We start from the raw sequence: 11,974 nt of genomic DNA on the forward strand, positions 1-11,974 counted from the left end.
AAAAATGGCATCCCAAATGTAACTGAATTCTTAATTTCCTTCCACCCACAAACCCCCTTCCCATCTTCCCTGTTTCAATTAAGGGCGATGCTGTGGGCCTAGCTGTTGAGGTCATATCCTAGCTATCAAATTCTTTGCATCCAAGCCCACATCCATTCTGAAAGCAGAGCCTCCTGGCTTATCAACCCTGCTTTTAAAGTATTTCCTCCTATCCAAGCACTCTCCCAGTCTCCATACTACTATAAACAGGCACCAGCTCACAGCAAGAGTATTACAGTAGCAAATTTATGGCTCCCCTTTTGCCCCTTCCAGTGGATTCTTTAGGCAGCAGCCAGGGTAGTCTTTTTACCTATAAATTAGATCATACCACTCTCTGGTTCACTAACTACCTACTGACTTCCTGTCACACTCCAAATTCCATTTAAGTTTCCAAATCTCTGCACAATCTAAAGCCTCTCCTTCTCCAAACTTACCTCTTACATGATTCCATTTTCTTTTCCACCATCTAGCAATACCTCAAGTGTACTTTCCTCTGCCTGGATACTATTCCCCAGGTCTTCTCTGGAATCTCCTTTCATTTTATTAATGTCCATATTCAAACAAAACCCCTTAGCAAGGTCTTGTCTGATCAACCTGTCTGTGATAGGCCTCCTGATAAGTCCTCATGTAACTGTTTCTTTTCCTCCATGTGCTACTTGACATTATTTCATACCCTTATTTGTTTATTTTGTGTCTCACCTGCTAAAACGTAAACTCCATCCATACAACTCAAGGCCAAAAAATATATGTGTACAAACAATCCAACTGAAAGTGGGCAAAAGACGTGAACAGACATTTGTCCAAAGAAGACATCCAAATGGACAAGAGACATGAAAAGATGCTCAACGTCACTCATCGTCAGGGAAGTACAGATCAAAACCACAATGAGATATCACTTCACACCTGTCAGAGTGGCTAAAATCAACAACACAGAAAACAACAGGTGTTGGCGAGGATGTGGAGAAAAAGGAATCCTTGTGCACTGTTGGTCGGAACGCAAACTGGTGCAGCCACTGTAGAAGAGAGTATGGAGGTTCCTCAAAACATTAAAATAGAATTGGTGCTTGGTCCAGTAATTCCCCTACTGGGCATTTACCCAAAGAATATAAAAACACTATTTTGAAAAGATATATTCATGCCTATGTTCATTGCAGCATTATTTACAATAGCTGAGTTATGGAAGCAGCCCAAGTGTCCATCCATTGATGAATGGATAAAGAAGATATGATGAATACATATATACGAATATATATATGAATATATATATTGATGAATATATATGAATATAACATAATATATGAATATATGTATGAATATATATATATAGTATGGATGAATATATATATATATGGATGAATATTATTCATCCATGAAAAATAATAAAATCTTGCCATGGATGGGACTAGAGTGTATTATGCTGAGTGAAATAAGTCGGTCAGAGAAAGACAAATACCATATGATTTTGCTCGGATGTGGAATTTAAGAAAAAAGAAATGAACAAAGAAAAAAAGGAGATAAGCCAAAAAGAAAAAAAAATACTGTTAACTATAGAAAATAAATTGGTGCTTGCCAACGGGGAGCTGGGTGGGGGGATGGGTGAAATAAGTGAAGGGGATTAAAAAAACATTCACCACGATGACCACTGAGTAATATATAGAATTATTAACTCACTGTATTGTACACTTGAAACTAATATCACACTGTATGTTAATAATACTGGAATTGAAAATTTTTTAAATAATATAAATAGTCATAAAATAATAACTTAAAAAAATAAAATGTGAACTCCATGGGAACACTGTTTCCTCACCTCAGAAAAGTCCTCAACAATGCATTCTTCTAGGGGTGCCTGGGTGGCTCAGTTGGTTAGGTGTCCAAGTCTTGATCTCAGGTCAGGTCTTTATCTCAGGGCAATGTGTTCAAGCTCTGCATTGGACTCCATGCTGAGTGCAAAGCCTACTTTAAAAAAAATGCATTCTTCTAGCGCTCCACATGGACTAAACCCAATTGAAGAAGGCAAGAGAGTTCATTGATGTGGTCTGTGTAGGCCAAATTTACAGGTAAAGAATAATATGGAGAGGTGGAAGGTGGATCTCAAGGTACAAATGGAGGGTATCTAGTATAGTCAACCCTATCTATGTCCCCTATGTGCTGGTCCTTTAGCCACCACAGTTATCTTTCTGTCCAGTGAAAAGTTTGGGGTTGACTCTACACATGGGACGCACCTCAGGGACAGAGCTACACTGTCATCACAGAGTGATATCACTTTGATCATATTTCTCCCTAAAACTTAAAACATTAGCCATCACTAATGTACTTCATGGAAGTGAGTGGGATATGGAGAGGACAGAAGACACAGGTAACATAAACGTGGCCATTATGCCCATTTCTATAGCTGCCCTTGAAGCCTCTGAAGGTAATCAGTGGTGGATGGAACAGGTCAGATATAGTCAACCGGCCAGAAGAGGGCTCTATAGGGGATGATCCTTCACTGAGTCTCAGTGTCTGTCTTTCCTGTTTACAAATTGTGTGTTCAACAGTCACAACAACCAGATAAGTTTTGGTGAGACCACGTCCATTTTCTTGAGCCTATCCATGTCCTCCACCCCTGCCATCATGCCCACTCTGCACATAGGCCTACTGACTAGAGAGTTTATCAAAGAGGCTATGGTGTGCACTCACCTGCCATATGAATATCTCCACATCCCAGGACAACTCCCTAAGTTTCATCTGTGTACCCCTCCTTCACACCACCTTTTCAACAACCATCCAGTCCTGTTTTTTCTTCAGTCCATGTCCGGCCTGCTAGCCCACTAACCAATGCTCATGAATCAGTGTAGATTTGTACTTAAGGCCATCTCTCCTTTCACACAATGCTTTTCATCAGCCATAATGGCATCTCGGATAAACCTGATGGGCCGTGCAAAGCTTCGCACAACATTTTCAATTTGAGGTTGGAGCCTCTGAGATTTTTCTCCGTGGCTGCCTTCAGGGCCACCCCAGAGCGGAGCAGAAGAGCAGCAGACACAGAAGGAGAGGAGGCCTGTGCTTTTTCCTCTTCGGTTAATTGGTCATTGGGAAATCCCATGAGGCCAGGGAATTGGGCTGAGAGGGAAAATGGCAGATGATTAGGAACAAGTATCCCGGGAGTCTGAGTTCTTGCTGGCACTATTTACTTGTGTTGTTTTATAATGGAATGTTTGGAGTGTGTCAATTTTTCTGAATAAATAGGCTATATAACACCCATTTCACGACAGTTAGTTCTTTCATACATCATGAGTAAGCATGCATTACCTACCAGGGACAGTAGTTATCTATGGGATTCTTTTCAGAAGGAGAATAATTCTCAGAATAATTCTCAGTACAAAAGAGAGTGACTTTACTCCAAAGCCCAAGGGACTTGCACTGATTCCCCCTCTGGGTCTTGCAACAGACAGCTCATGGGGCTTTGGGGGACGTAAGGCCCACAGGGCAGGGCGGTGGGACCTGCTGCTGAGCCTTTAAAATTTTCATTTTTGCTTGGTTGGTTGGTTTTCCCACAGGCTTCACTCAAGACTATCAGTCTTATGGGTTACAGAGATAAGTAGGTCAAAGTAGCGTGCCCAAATATGGATGTGTTGCCTCTAAAAGCCAAAAAGGGCCACCAAACGTTGTATTTCTTTATATATTGTATGCAATGCAAGACGTACCACTGTATCTCTCACTGTAGGAGAGATCTCACAAAGACCCCTGAACCCCAGAATCTTCACTGCAATGGCAGGTCCCTGAATCACTTACCCCTTGACACACACAAAACTGGCAAGGGCATCACAGAGATGTCCTACTTCTTTCTTACTGGGTCTGGTTATTTTCATTTCATCAATTTAATGGGTATTTCTGATGTTCTGTTGGTTATCAATACAATCCAGTTTCCTCCAGACCAACGTTGTCCAATAGAAACACAAAATACACAGCAAGGGCTAGCTACACTTGACACTTAATATTTTCTAGTAACCCCCCCCCCTTAAAGAGTAAACATACACAGATGAAATGTGTTTAATATTTTATTTAGCCCAGCCCAATATAAAAATCAATAACGTTGAAATGTTTTTTCATACTCAGTCTTGGAAATCTGGTATGTATTTTACTCTCACAGCACATCTGTAATTGTACCAGCTACATTATTAGTGGTCAACCATGTGGCTAATGGCTACCAAATCGGCCAGCACAGCCTTAGGCAATATGATGACAAGGGGCAGGGTTGTTGATGAAGGTCTTCCTTCTATCTTTGCCACATTCTGAGTATCTACTGATATCAGTGGGGAAAATACAGTGTTTGATAGTAAATAGGTATCAGGGGCTGTGTTTATTTCTGCAATAAAGACATAACATCTGGAATCACAGATGCGGTTGCATCATCATCTGATAAGGTTTGCAGCACTACAGAATCTTTCCCCATGATCCATCTGCTTTTGTATTGTCTAAAAAGGTAAATTAAATGGAAATATGGTAGGAATAACTACTCCTGCACCTCTCAATTTGTTGATGGTAGGAAAAACTATGTGGTTTCCTTAGGAATGTGGTGTTGCCTTTGGTTTACTATCTTGTAAGCTGTCTTGATACTAATCATGTCTCTTCTCATTATATATTTCGGGATTGGGGAAGTAACCACAGGATGGGTCTACACTCCTAATGGACTCTCTCTGGGATGAACTCAAGCCAACAGTCCATCCATCACGTGACTTCCATAAGCTCCCACTTTGACCAGCGTACTACAGGGGTATTTCCAGTTTCCGGGTATTAGCAACAATTTAAACCCAGTACTAATAATCCTTAGAAAATCTATGGTTTTCTTTTTTCCTAGGGCAGTCACCCTGATAAATGGCCAAGGTCCCTCTAGAGAAGGTTTGTGAGAAGAATCACCATATACAGAGTCCTGTCTCAGTCGGGTCTCCAATCTAAAAACTGACTTAGGTCTGAGAACTAAATAAATAGTCATGAATCTCCACAACCGATTCATTGTGAGCCACAGAGAGGGAGCCACATCGGAGGGGGTAACACAGACCCCGGGTTCCCTGTCTTTCCTCCCCCCAATCTCTTCTCAATGTTTCCTATCTGTGGAGGCCAACGGGAACCCAGAGTGCAGGTAAGCACACTGAAGCAGCCCGTACAGCTCAACCTTTCAGAACACACAGCAGGGCAGAGAAGGGTGGACAGCACACCTGAAGAGGAAGACAGAGGATTTCTAGAACAGGCCCCAACACACACAGACACATACGTGCACTGGTGTGTCTTCTTTTTAACACAAATTAATTTCATATTGCTGCTTTTACACAGGGTGCATCTCAGAGACCATTCTGTATCGATGCACAGGAAAGTTTCATCCTTTTAACTACTGCACATTGGTATCTATATTATGGATACATTACAATTTACTTTACTGGCCCCCTATATGAATAAAATTGGTCCCAAGCTTTGGCCATTGCCAGTAGTGCTCCCATGAATATCTGTATAAACATGTCATTTTACACATGTGAAGGTATGCGTGTAAAGTAAATATCCAGGGCATTTTAATTTATAATTTTGATAAAAACTCACAAAGTGCATTTCACACTTAATTCTCTCATTCTTTAGAGCAGAGCTTCTCCGTGAATATGGCACAGCATGTTGTATGGTGGCTTCTAGGTGTATCACCAACCACAGGGCAGAAGCAGGGGATCACCTATACACTGCATTTGGAATGTAAATATTATTTTCTATGTGGCTTGTGGTGTGAAAAGACACCGTGTTAGATATCTATTACCTAATATGAGCAGAGATGAAATCCTTACATTTACGTGGTATCAGCTCCCTTTTCTCTTTCACACCACCCAAACTCCATCGATTATATGATTGCATTAGTATTCCCTTTAGGTATTTGCTGATGGATATGGCAGATTGGTCCTAACTGCTGTCCTTCTAGCTGCTTCCCTGTGTTGCAGCGACTGAAAAGCTGAAGCCTCCATTTTTCAGACTTTTATGTGGTCACCACTGGAGGCGTGATTTAGATTTGACAAAGCAAATGCGCTCTCATGCGCACTGGGAGGCAGAGGTGAGATGGAAATTTCACTTCTGCTGTTTGTGTTGGCAAGCGTGGTGGTATTGCATGGATTTCTGCAGCAGCCCGGCGTCTGGTGACCACTGCCACAGATGTCATGAAGAGGGACATGGGGTGTTTATTCATGTGTGGTGGGGACCACAGCATAGGCCTGGGCTTGGACCTGGGAACAATAGATCTGCTCAGGGTGGCTTTTTCCCCAAGGTGGTTTCTTAGTTATAGGTGGCGATGTGGCTCAGGGGTCAATGGGTTCCTGACCAGTTCTCTTTTTCTCCACGCCATTTAATACACTGCCATACACCTTTGTTTCGGATTCCATTCCAGTTTATGGCCCTTGGCTTCATCGAGTTTTTGAATTCACAACAATCCGTCTGGGCGAAAGTTTCGTTGTTCTCTTCCAACATTATTCTAAGTGTTCTTCATCTTCAGTTTGTTTTCTCTATTCCTTTGCTCTTTTCCTTAAAAAAAGAATCTCTTGGTGCTTTGTATTCAAAGTAGAGTTTTGAAGAAGAACATTTTTCTTGGGCCAGTGGTCGTGGGCAGTTCTGAGGAGGAAGGGGCCAGGGCTTTCAAGCTGAAGGCTCTTAGGAAATCTCCCTGGTGCACAACAAAGTTCCTTATGACACGGACTTGTGTGAGTGGATGAGGTGTCCCGGCCAGAGTGGTCAGGGGCGCCATAGCTGCTTCTCACACAGAGATGCTCCTCTCTCGCCTCAACAACATACTGCTTCCTGCAAATATGGCGTCTGCCTCATTTCTTCTTCAATCCTGCTTGTCAAAATGAATTTCGGGAAGACCCCACAGCCAGTTTGTGTGCCAAGTTCTCATTGCTTTGAACAACAAATATATTTGTTTCAGCTATTTCTCTTAGAATATGACACTTGCTTTGGAAAACTGAGTGGATTTCTGTGCTCCGGGCATTTTGTCTGAGCCCCCCAGGCTCAGGCATCTTCTCTCTCTAGCTCTGCTGGTCTCCCTTTCTGCTTATGGTCATCCTTCCTTAATTATTGTGTTTTGAGCTTACAGAGCTCTTCCGTTTCAATTGAACACGGAGGTTCTCTTTCTCTTTGTTGTTATTAGCAATTTATGCCATTGAGAGGAGGGAGCCACGTCTGTGTGTGTCCGTTTTAGTATTGGGATGCTAGGTTGGGAAATCCTGGTTGTGCTGTGACTGAGGCAGACGACGTGGTGCAGACACTAAAAATCTGAGACGGAGAGAGTGAGAAGGTAATGGGACCATGTTCTGGGGAGGCAGAGAAGAAGGATCTAGGACAAGTCTAGGACCATGCTGTCCCGCACCTTTTCCACATAAAGCATGACAGAATTTGTGCAGCGTGTTGGAACAAATGCACAACGCTGCTTACCTAGATAGCAGCAGCCTAAAGACTTTCACGCCACGCTTCCTGGAAACCAAAGAGATCAGTATCTCAGCACCCCGTGACCATCCTCAGTACAACAATCTGTTCCCGTGAGGAGGCACTGAAGGGGCGGTGGGTTAGGTTTGGTGAGAAATGCAACACAGCATTCTCTAATTGGGGACCTAAGCAGAATAACAAAAGTAGTAAAATAGATGAATTTTAGAACAGAGAAGGGATGTGAGATGTTTAGTAACAATTATAGGATTAGCCGAATCTGATTCAAGGACCCCACAAATATTGTGAAAAACCTGATCACTCGACATACACTTCTTAGGCAGTAATTGTAAAATGACACGGAGAATCAATGTCTTCATCCTGGGCTGATTCTGCCGTGGACACATGGGTGAATGTGCGGGTGACACAAAAGGGAACAGGTGAAAGGGAGAAGCAGGAAGTTCAACCCTTTATTGCCAACCACTACACCATTCGAGGAGCGCCAAAGACCAGGCGAACAAGGACAGATCTGGCATCAAATCCACTTTCTCTCTAATAATTCCTAGTCACTAGACATCAATGGACACAATCAGTCATTGTTTTGAGCGAATTCGCATCACATTTTCCATTATACGATTATTATTAAAGTGATATCTTATACATCATGCTTACCTTCTTAGTTTTTTAATTTTTCTCAGTATGCAGGGATTGATTTCCATCCTCTACTTGCTGTAATGTAAGATTTTCAAATCTGAATGGTCTTAAAATGGTTAACCTACATTAAATGAAACATTTTCAAGTAAACATTAGAATTTTTGTTCACAGTGATCCAAAACATTAGGCCAAAGGTAAAAACAAGTATCTCTGTCATCTAATATCAAATTCATAGTAAGAAGTATGAAACTCTGTAATAGCTGATTAACCAATAAACCAGAATTAATTACTCATCTATGACAGAGCCATTGTTTCAATCACACATTATTTTGAGAGTTAGAAGAAGTGGGTTATAATCTTTTTTTGAGTTTACAAGTTCTGCTTTATTTTTTTAACTATATTTTCTTTTTTTAAAAATATGAGATTTATTGTCAAATTGGTTTCCATACAACACCCAGTGCTCATTCCAACAGGTGCCCTCCTCAATACCCATCACCGCCCCCCTCCCTGCCCTCCCACCCTGGGTTGTAATTTTTAAAAGAGGTCTTGCTAAGAAATGCCAGAAAACATAGTATACCCCTTTTCTTATTTGTCATAAAAGTTATTACAGCTGAAAAATTTGTTTACTATTAAGTTATAGATACTAAATTGATGTTTAACCAGCAAACATTGTGTTCATTCCTATGACATCAGAAATACTTTACACACTATTTGAACTAATGTTAAGTGAGTCCATGCATATTCTTCATACATATTATAAGAAGAGGCTTTGCATTATTTTTTGAATGCTGACTGAAGTTTGCACATTCTATAGCAGCAGAAGAAAATAGCCATCTGGCCAGATAATGCAAACGTCTCTCGCAGCCATATACTTAGAGGAACTTACACGTACAAACCAGATTCCACGTTAAGGGCTTCCATTTTATACTCTCCATGAGACTGTGAAATAGTTACTATGATCTCCATATACACAGATGAAAAAAATTGAGACTTCAAGAAGTTCAAGAACGTGTCCGAGGTTAAAGAGCCAGGATTCAAATACAGTTTTGTTCCGCTACAGAATAATGGTTCTCGTAAATTCTTATTCTGATAGTTGATGTGGCAGCCGTGAAAATGTGCCACCCACATATCCTGCAGAAAGCTGCGTCGTTGCCTGATGGCCTTGCTGCTGCCCCCCTCAGATCGGTCCTTTTGTTCCTTAGAATCTCCTCCAAGGGGCAATTTGGGGTCTCGTGAGCTCTCTAGCAGCCTGGCCAAAAATTTCTGAGAACCACACTACAGTCCAAGATGCTTCCTAGCCAATCCCCTTCCTTCCCTCTCTCCTTCCACAGGTGTCAGACCTGAAGTGTGGGCTGAAAGCAATCCCACTTTTTTCCTGCTCCTTCTTTCAATAAATTTCTTGCATAGATAATCCTGTTTTTGTGCATGCTTTCTGGCAGACACAAATTAACAGGACATGTACTGGGAGTGGACAAAAAAGTAGTAAATAAGATGAGAATTTGACAGGCTTCCTCACTGTCTCAACATAACTGTATACAATCTACATCAGCAAGATGCCCAGTATGGAATACATGGAAAATCATGTCCATCTTGTTATCAGAATTTTCCCAATCCTTCCCTGGTAAAAGCATATTCAGGTCCAAATGTGTGGGTGTGTGGGGAGTACCTTGGTTAGGTAAATGATGAGAACTTATATTGTCTTGAAGAGAGCTAATGACCTAACAGTCACCCTCAGGAGAATTACACTGGGGCCCAATCTCAGTGACAATCCCGGGACAGGATGTTGGGGTTCCTTATTTCCCTATTAGAATAATGGTATGTGAGGCTCGAGACAATCAGTCCCTTGCAGGGATCTCACATGGCCCTAACCCGTCTGTGAAGTTCTCAATGAACAACGCACTCTCATACTTTATGCTTTGTTAAATGATACATATTTCCTAGTAGTAGGGCACATTTAAGGGTCATTTTCTTTTCTCTCATTGTGATTTTCAGTGAGACGTTCTACCCAAGGCTACACAGACCATAATGCTAATGATCTCAAGTGAGTAGATTTCCTTGATCATTGATATATGCAAAATAGAACAATGGATTAGTGATGACTCCTGCCCAAAGGCAACAGGTTTTACTCATTTAGGGAACCTAATACAAATATATGTATATAATTTATTTCTCTCTGAGTGTCACTCTTAAGGGATCCTTTGGAGATAGGAACCTTTCTTTTATACCTAAAATTGATCAGATTGTAAATAGAGGAAATTTTTCCTTAAGTGGCCCTTGAAAAACATTCACCTCGATCTCTATACAGGCTGAGACCAGTTGGGGAAAAAAAACCAAAGAAACAGCAGGAGCCAGGGGATACATCTAGGATTGAATTTTTGAGAATTTTGATAAAGGAAGCTGGAACTAGATTCGCAAGAATTTATTAATATGGAGACACTTTCTTGGGACACGAGGGTTAATACCCTGGCAAGGACCAAGGGAATGGACAAAATCACCATTGGAGTGGCCTTTGGAAGCCTGGTAAAGGTGATGTCCAATGTCAAGCAAAGGGAGGACACCTTCGGTGCCCTGTCAGATGGAAGAAGAAATAAAAGGCTCAGGGAAGTACATCTGGGATTGAGCTTGAGAAGAATAAGAGAACATGAGGAGGCTTCTTGGGCAGGTAACCCATGGATACCCACCATGGATGTATGAGTGCCCTCCCCCAGCTCACACCGATGGCCATAGACGAGTGCAGGTTCCCGCATGACTAATGCAGAAGAAGAAATGGCCAAGCTTGGCTTCTGGACAGGCCCCTTGTGCATGTGGAGACGAGCCTGAACTGATGGAGACTTCACCACTACCACAGACAGGAGCCTCGAAAGAGCGCACAGAGGGAAAAAATAGGAACCGGCAAGGAGTGCTCCTCGTCATTCACCTTGAGTGGAAGGAGAAGGAGTCCGAGGTAGAATAGTATCCAGGCAACTAGGAGGTGGCCAGTGGCCTGGCCTGTAAGAGAAAGGAAAGGGAATGGCAGGTCTGAGGATAGAGACACACAGACAGACATACAAGAGGGAGCACAAAGAGTAAAGATTTTAACGCCCTGCAGAAAACAGCCACCAGAGAAGAGTCACCGAACAACAAGTAGACAAAATGACACAGTTACTTGGCTGCAGCCAGACTTTGTCATGGGTACCTTGGAATCGGCATAAGTAGCACCATGAACACGTAAACAGGGTGGCTTATGTGTGGGTAAAGATGGAGGCTGGTTATGGACCCAAAGGCGTGGGCTCCCACTCACCAACGCTGAGCTAGCTACTGCCACCTCTCCATGTCCACTTGTGAGCAACAGAGACCAAAGCTAAGTCCCTGATATGAAATAATTAAATAAATATGAACTCATGGCCACCTGAACAAACCATCTATCCTGCTTTGGAAGGGCAGGAATTTATCCTCAAACAGAGACCTATTTCGGGTATGGGTTTGGGTTCCTGGTGCGAATCTTCAGTCAACACCCCTGTCTGGTGCTGCTGACGTGAGTCCTGATTCACAGGCACAGAAGCCCACACGACACAGTCTTCACTGAGGGCGCCTGTGGTCAGAGGACCACTAGTCATATCATATACTGCACTGCTTGGAAGCAGCGAGCTTCACAGAGTACTGGAACAATCTTCTAAAAGTCAGCTAAATGCCAGCTCCAAGGCAACACTTTGAAAGGATGAGGCGACCTTCCTCACGGCGTGATACACGCATTAAATCAGAAGCTTCTATGTATTTGTTTCCCAATAGGAAGAATACGTAGGTGTACTCACCATCTCTCCCCACGACCCACTGGGGGTTGTCGTGCTTCCCGTTTCAATAACTGTGCTGGAGG

The 11,974-nt window shown here is 42.4% G+C and overlaps 1 long non-coding RNA gene and 1 other non-coding gene across 2 annotated transcripts; one reads left to right on the forward strand and one right to left on the reverse strand.

Annotated features, from left to right (window-relative positions):
* Positions 1-1,850: 1,850 nt before the first annotated feature.
* On the reverse strand, positions 1,851-8,560 carry LOC128312848 (uncharacterized). The gene is made up of 3 exons (XR_008292679.1): positions 8,140-8,560; positions 2,722-3,144; positions 1,851-1,998 (listed from the first exon to the last, which is right to left on the reverse strand). It is a non-coding gene; the product is annotated as an uncharacterized LOC128312848 (long non-coding RNA).
* A 1,234-nt stretch (positions 8,561-9,794) lies between these two features.
* Positions 9,795-9,875, forward strand: LOC113594770 (small nucleolar RNA SNORD115). The gene has a single exon (XR_003415213.1). It is a non-coding gene; the product is annotated as a small nucleolar RNA SNORD115 (small nucleolar RNA).
* Positions 9,876-11,974: the final 2,099 nt, after the last annotated feature.

Source organism: Acinonyx jubatus, chromosome F2 (assembly GCF_027475565.1).
Source record: "Acinonyx jubatus isolate Ajub_Pintada_27869175 chromosome F2, VMU_Ajub_asm_v1.0, whole genome shotgun sequence".
Taxonomy (NCBI): Eukaryota; Metazoa; Chordata; class Mammalia; order Carnivora; family Felidae; genus Acinonyx; species Acinonyx jubatus.